Source organism: Panthera onca, chromosome C1 (genome assembly GCF_046562875.1).
Source record: "Panthera onca isolate mPanOnc1 chromosome C1, mPanOnc1 haplotype 2, whole genome shotgun sequence".
In the NCBI taxonomy this organism is placed as follows: Eukaryota; Metazoa; Chordata; class Mammalia; order Carnivora; family Felidae; genus Panthera; species Panthera onca.
In genome coordinates this window covers 104038192-104044769 of record NC_138346.1, presented here as the reverse complement: position 1 = coordinate 104044769, position 6578 = coordinate 104038192, and the positions used below count along the sequence as shown (strand labels likewise).

Here is a 6578-nt window from a genome sequence, read left to right as displayed (position 1 = left end):
TTCAGTTTTAGGATGTCAATTTTAACAGCTTGTATTCTGTGACGGAAATTGAATCTTATCTCTCATTTCCTTGAGTGCATGAAACAGAAACTTAAGGTTTATGCCTAAGCACACTACCATCTGAATCTACTGTCGGTCTGTTGTCTTTATTTTTTCTCCTAGTCTTTGATCATGTCATCCGATTTTTTCATTTTTTATTCCATGCCAGGCATCGTATTTTAAATAGAGTTAATTTGAGACTCTGGATGATGTTACAATCAAAAAAAAATTATTATATTGAGATTAGAACATACAACATCAGATCTACCCTCTTAACAAATTTTTAGGTGTACAATACATCATTGTTGGCTACAAGTACAGTGTTGTAGAGCAGATCTTTAGAGCTTATTCATCTTGGATGATGTTACAATACTTTGGAAAAGATTTATATTTGGTGTGGAAGCTGGGGGCTAGGGGCCCTCGATCCCAGATCACCTTGATCCAATCAAAGGCTGAGCTTCAGACTCAGTGAGAGTAGGAAATACATCTGGTTACTCTTACCCTTACGGTGTAGCTCATTGGGTCCCAAATGACAGCCTGGGATGTTTACCAGGACATCCTTAGTGGGCCCGGAATTCCAATATTTGTCCCAGACCCCTGCAAAGCCAGCCCTGCCTCTCACACATGATCTTAGTGTCTTCAGAAGCTCCTAGAGGAGAGTGAACCCACAGTGGGGTCGCTACTCTGGGCTCTCAGTCTTAGCACACAGCCCCTCACTGCCTGGAAACTCTCTGAAGCCTTCTGACAGATGTTTCCTTTCTGTCTCTCCACATTGCTCGTTGTTCCCGGCAGGAGTCTGCCATCACCATACTGGAGATCGTGATAGACTTCAGAAGCCAGCTAGGTAAGGGTTCAAATTTCACCTCTACCTTTTCGTAACTGGGTGGTCTCAGGCAAGCTGCCCAATCTTTCTGAGCCCCAAATATCTCTCTGAAAAAAGAGGTTAATACCTGCCCTGCAGGATTTATTTGAGGCTTAGAAGTAACACATGTGGGGCGCCTGGGTGGCTCAGTCGGTTGAGTGTCCGACTGCAGCTCAGGTCATGATCCCAGGGTTGTGGAATCGAGCCTTGTGTTGGGTTCTGTGCTGACAGCTCGGAGCCTGGAGCCCGCTTCGGATTCGGTGTCTCCCTCTCTCTCTCTGCTCCTCCCCTGCTCTGTCTCTATGCCTCAAAAAATAAACGTTAAGAAATTTTTAAAAAATGAAATAACACGTAATGTATTTAAGAATGTCTAGGGGCGCCTGGGTGGCTCAGTCGGTCAAGCATCCGACTTCGGCTCAGGTCATGATCTCACGGTTTGTGGGTTCGAGCCCCGCGTCGGGCTCTGTGCTGACAGCTCAGAGCCTGGAGCCTGTTTCAGATTCTGTGTCTCCCTCTCTCTCTGCCCCTCCCCTGTTCACGCTCTGTCTCTCTCTGTCTCGAAAATAAATAAACGTTAAAAAAAAATTAAAAAAAAAAAGAATGTCTAACGTAACCTATGGTAGGTACTCAAGACAAAGAGCTTTGTTTTTGTTGATGTTCTCAAAGAGTCTTCGTGGCCCTCTCATCGCAGCTCCAGTACCCGGGATGGGTCTCCGGGAATTTTGTTTGCATGACATCCAGGAGGCTTCTGGGGACAGTGACACATGGCCAGGCTGGGGTAAAGTTGGCAGGAACTGTGCTTTATGTACTAACATCTCTTAGAGGTCACTGGGGGATGCCTGGACCTGGGCAGGTGGTAGTAAGAGGCCGAGAGAGTACTCCAGTCATGATCAGAGAGGACGAGTGAGATATGGGGAGCCAGAGGGTGAGAGGAGGCTGTGAAGGGGAAATGAGTCTGGAGATTAGACACTGGGTGGGGTGTGGGTGGGGAACAGGCTGGGATGCAGAAAATGGGGTGGGGTAGATTCATGCAGAAGTTGAGGCGGGACAGGGTGCGTGGGCATTTTTGGGGGAGACATGGGTGTTATGTCCTCAGCCTTTTGGCTCTGATGTTTTGACTCTGCCCCTTCAAAACTGAGGCTATTTTGACCCATAAACCGTTTTACTATTTACATTTTAATAAGATTATGCAAAACACGGATGAAAGCTCATTGTGAAAGTATTTTTCAGCCCAAATAGCAAGTCAATTGAATTCTAAATTTTCATATAGTGTAATTACCATTTCTGTTATTTTTTCTTTGTTATTTTATTGAGATTATTTTTACTGTTATTTATTTATTTTTGGAGAGAGAGAGAGAGAGAGAGAGAGAGAGGTGGGGAGGGCAGAGAGAATCTTGAGCAGTTTCCATTCTCAGCACAGAGCCCAACATGGGGCTCGATTCCACAGCCCTGGGATCATGACCTGAGCTGAAATCAAGAGTTGGACAGTTAACTGACTGAGCCACCCAGGAGCCCCGAGATTATATTCATCAAATAAGTTATTTTCTGTTTGGTTTTTATAACAAAATTTTACAACTAATTCACAGATCAGTTTTTTGTCCGTTTATAATTTTACTTCTGCTGGTGTGTGTGTGTGTGTGTGTGTTTAGCCATTATTTCTACCAGATCTGATTTCTTTTGGAAATGATGCAGACCCAAACATCATAAGGAACATTTAATTGTTTCATTGGTTGTTCGTCAATTACATACTTTCTTCCTTAAGTGCTGATTATGTTGATGTATTTTGTGCGGATTATTTTTTTAACAAAAAAATATTTTTTAATGTTTATTTATTTTTGAGAGAAAGAGAGACAGAGCATGCACAAGGAGGGTCAGAGAGAGAGGGAGACAGCGAATCTGAAACAGGCTCCAGGCTCTGAGTTGTCAGCACAAAGCCTGAAGCGGGGTTCAAACTCACGAGCTGTGAGATCATGACCTGAGCTGAAGTCGGACGTCCAACTGACTGAGCCACCCAGGCATCCCTTTTTAAATTTTTTTTAAAGTTTATTTATTTTTGAGAGAGAGAGAGAGAGACAGAGTGTGAGTGGGGGAGGGACGGGAGGCAGGGGAGACACAGAATCCGAAGCAGGCTCCAAGCTGTCAGCACAGAACCCGACACAGGGCTTGAATTCTCACGAGCCTATGAGATCATGACCTGAGCTGAAGTCAGACACTTGACTGAACCACCTAGGTGCCCCTGGGCGGATTATTTTTATTTCTGTTGATATTCTTTATTAATTCTCTAAAAAGTAGGTAGTTCTATTTCTTTCTTTGTTCCTCTATCAGAAATTCGTGAACAATTTTGTGAAATGGAGAAACAGGGGGGAAGAGAGAGAAGTATGAGGTTCGTGAGGAAGGAAAAGTCGAGAAGGTCAAATGAGAGGGAGGCCCAGAAGCACCGGTGAGGATGAGGCTGAGATGGTTGGGCTCAAAATGTCACGCTTCCCAGTTGGATGGCAAGACCTTTGGTCAAGTGATGAGCCCCAGCTGTGGCCCTGATGGGGGACAAAGGTGGCCCTGGTCTTGGGGGAAGACCCAGGTGGTCAGGGGTCTTGAGTTGAAGTAGGAGTGCTTGGAGGAGTGTCACTTTAGGGCTGGGACAAGGACGGTTGACAACAGGGGCAGTCGCTGTTACTGTTACCAGTGCTCCTTGGCAAACAACTGGCCTGGGTCAGGAAACAGATGGCCAATGCAAGGTAAGAGAGTCTAACAGAGCCACCAGAGAGGCCCGGGCAAGGAGTAGGGAAACCGCAAGGATTAGCGCTGTAGCCTGAGGCTGGTCAGAGGGGCCTTGACCACCCAGACGCCGGGGAGGAGGGAAGGGAGTCAACGAGACTGTGCGGAGAGCATTGCTAGCCTGGGGGACCCGGAGAAAGAAACACCCTCATCTCAATGTCCTCCCTCCCATCTCCTCCTGGGGCTTCCCATGGCCAAATCCAACAGGAAGGCAGGGGGCCAGGGAGCCCGTGGGTCCCAACCAGACAGGGCTGTGTTCCTGGGCAGAGAGCAGGGTGGGCAAAGGGTGGCCCCAGGCTGCAGACGGAAGACATCCAGCATAGATTCAAACGCCTGCCCTTTACGGGGCATGAGCTTACCTCCAGGCTCTGGGCGCGAACCTCGGGTCACAGAGCCCAGTGGGGGATGTGGAAAGCTTCGTCTAATCAGGCAGTTTCCCAGTGGACAGGGCTTGCCGCTGAGCTCCTCTTGGAAAGGTCAAGGGTAATGTATTCCTCCTCTTGAGACTCAAGGCACAGTCAAAGCCCATTCACATGGACCCCGCAGCATTTCAGGCTTGGAATAATTCAGACGGGAGTTCAACTGAAATTTATCTTTCCTGTATTTACACAGAAAGACCTTAAAAAGCTAGTCGATAGTGTAAACATGGATAATTATCATATATCAGGAGAGGCTTAACGCACCAAAAGAGGGAAAAAAAGAATTCTTCAGCACAGCAGCAGAACCCATTTCTGGACACGGGGAAAAATTAAAAATTGTTCTTTTGAATAATCTAATTGCACCCACGGGATCCCATACTATCCTGAAGGTGATTCAGGTACAAGGCAGAGATCACATGGTTTCGTTTGGTCAGCACCTTGAGAGGTTGATACTCAGCAATGGTGAACAGCAAGTGGGGTCACTCTGGGGTCAAAGTCAGCCTCTTTGCACGCAGAGGCAGCATGAGGTAGCAGTGGGGACACAACGTCCTTGGAGTTAACAGTTCTGGCATGGAATCTGCATGTCTCTTGGGTTCTTGGACCTTGCTGAGCCCGTATTTCCCCATCTGTGAAATGGGTGAGACAATACCCATCTCGTGCGCTTTCTCTAAGGATGGCCAAGTTCTGTGGTGACGGTCCTATGACCTAGTAGGGCCTGAGCTCCTAATTCCCTCTGCCGCACTGGTCCCTGAAGGGGCCGCTGGAGGCTCCCTGAGGACCGTCCAGGCTCCGCGTCCTGCACATCCGCCTGGGCCCTGCCCCAGCCTGAAGGCCGGCCGGAGAATGCTGGTTGGGCATTCAGAGGTTGCCGCCCCCTATTATTTGGTTCAGACTGACCCAGGTCCTCCCAGACCTTGAATCCAGTCTCTTGTTTCTGTCACAGCAAAGTCTCACCCTCTCAATCACACGGGCGGTGAGAGACCGTGGTGAGCTTTGGAACCAGACAGACACGGTTTTCAATCCCAGCTCTGCCATCACTTACAAAGGAGCAAGTCTCCTAACTTCTCTGAGACCCTGGGCTCCAACGCTGCTTTGCAGGTGATGTCGAGCACCCGACACAGCCCTCAGTCATTACAGCCACTGGGTACCTGGCAGTTACTGTTGTTTGTGTAGTGTGTTCAGACAGTTCTGAGTTGGTCAGAAATCCGGCTTTGCTGTTGGGATGTTTCCGCTGATGGGAGGTTGCAGGCTGTTGGGACCATCTGCGGGTTTGCACATCATCCCTGTGCAGGGGCTGTGCTAATCTTCTCTGTATCGTTCCAATTTTAGCATACGTGGACCCCGAAGCGAGCACGAGATTCTGGCTGGTTTGGGGGGAAATGTGACGGTGGCGAGGCGGGGATGGTGGCTGTGGCATGGCCGCAGTGGCCTGGAAGGAACCCCTGTCCGTTTTGCCCAAGCCTTGCTTTCAGGCAGGGACGCACTGAGCCCTCCAGAGACAGAACATTCCGAGGTCCCGCTCCACAGTCTCCATTTCCAAGGATGTGAGTGTGGTCCCAGGGCACGCGTCCTGGCCAGAGGAGCACAGGACACGCTCACGTCATGACCTCCCCGCCGAAGAGATGAGTAATAAGGCTCAAGGCTTGCCCAAGGCACCATGGGAAAAGGCGTCCATCATCTTAATGGCCCTTCTCAGACGTCTGGCTTATCTGTGGCCTCTTCCTCATGAAACCCCCTCCCGCAAGCAGTCTATGTGAGCTATTCCTGGCATGTGCTGTGGCACAAAAGCGCGGTTCATCTTTTCAGGGAGACGTGGGGAGGTTGAAAGTCAAAGCCATTGGAACGAACCTTGGCTTTGGAGACTAGTCAAGTGCTTATTAGGCAAGTCCTCGCTCTCCTGGAGAAGAAGAGGAGCAGACAGAGTCTGGGGGGATTTGGCAACAAGGATGGAAAGGGAGCAAGATCTATGCAGTACGTACTGTCTCCTTAGGGAGGGCCGTGGTTATGGGGTGATTGCCTGGTTCTGGAGGGACTCACAGGCTCTAGCGTCAGCCAGGATGATCCAGGTGGGGGAGGGGGCCATGCTGGTCACTGTGCTGGGCGAGGTCTGCAGGGAGAGCAGGGGTGCAGCTTGGCTTGGCTTTGGAAGAGAAGTTTCCCTTCCCCTCAGGCCTCTGGCCACCGCCTTCAGGCACATAATGGTGGCAGAGCAGCTAGGGCTGCTGGGAAGAGAAGCTTGGACTCGGGCTGGAGGGATCTCTACTCTTGCTTTACTCAGAGCCTGAGCCTCTTTGGGCCTCAGTGTCTCCAGGAGGACAACAGAGGTTCTACAAGCTTGCCTCTTTTCTCTCAAAATGGCGGGCTGGAAGCAGAGGTTGATGACAATGTCTCTTGAAAACAATGTCTTTTGGCAGAAGAGGTGATCCAGTATCTCAGCAGGACCAGCCGGACCGCCACCCCGGCGTCTTTTTGGTGAAGGAAGG

At 49.5% G+C, this 6578-nt stretch overlaps 1 non-coding gene across 1 annotated transcript; it reads right to left on the bottom strand.

Moving 5' to 3' along the window:
• Positions 1–5340: 5340 nt before the first annotated feature.
• Positions 5341–5449, bottom strand: LOC132674015 (U6 spliceosomal RNA). Its single transcript, XR_009608342.1, has one exon. It is a non-coding gene; the product is annotated as a U6 spliceosomal RNA (small nuclear RNA).
• Between the last annotated feature and the right edge of the window lie 1129 nt (positions 5450–6578).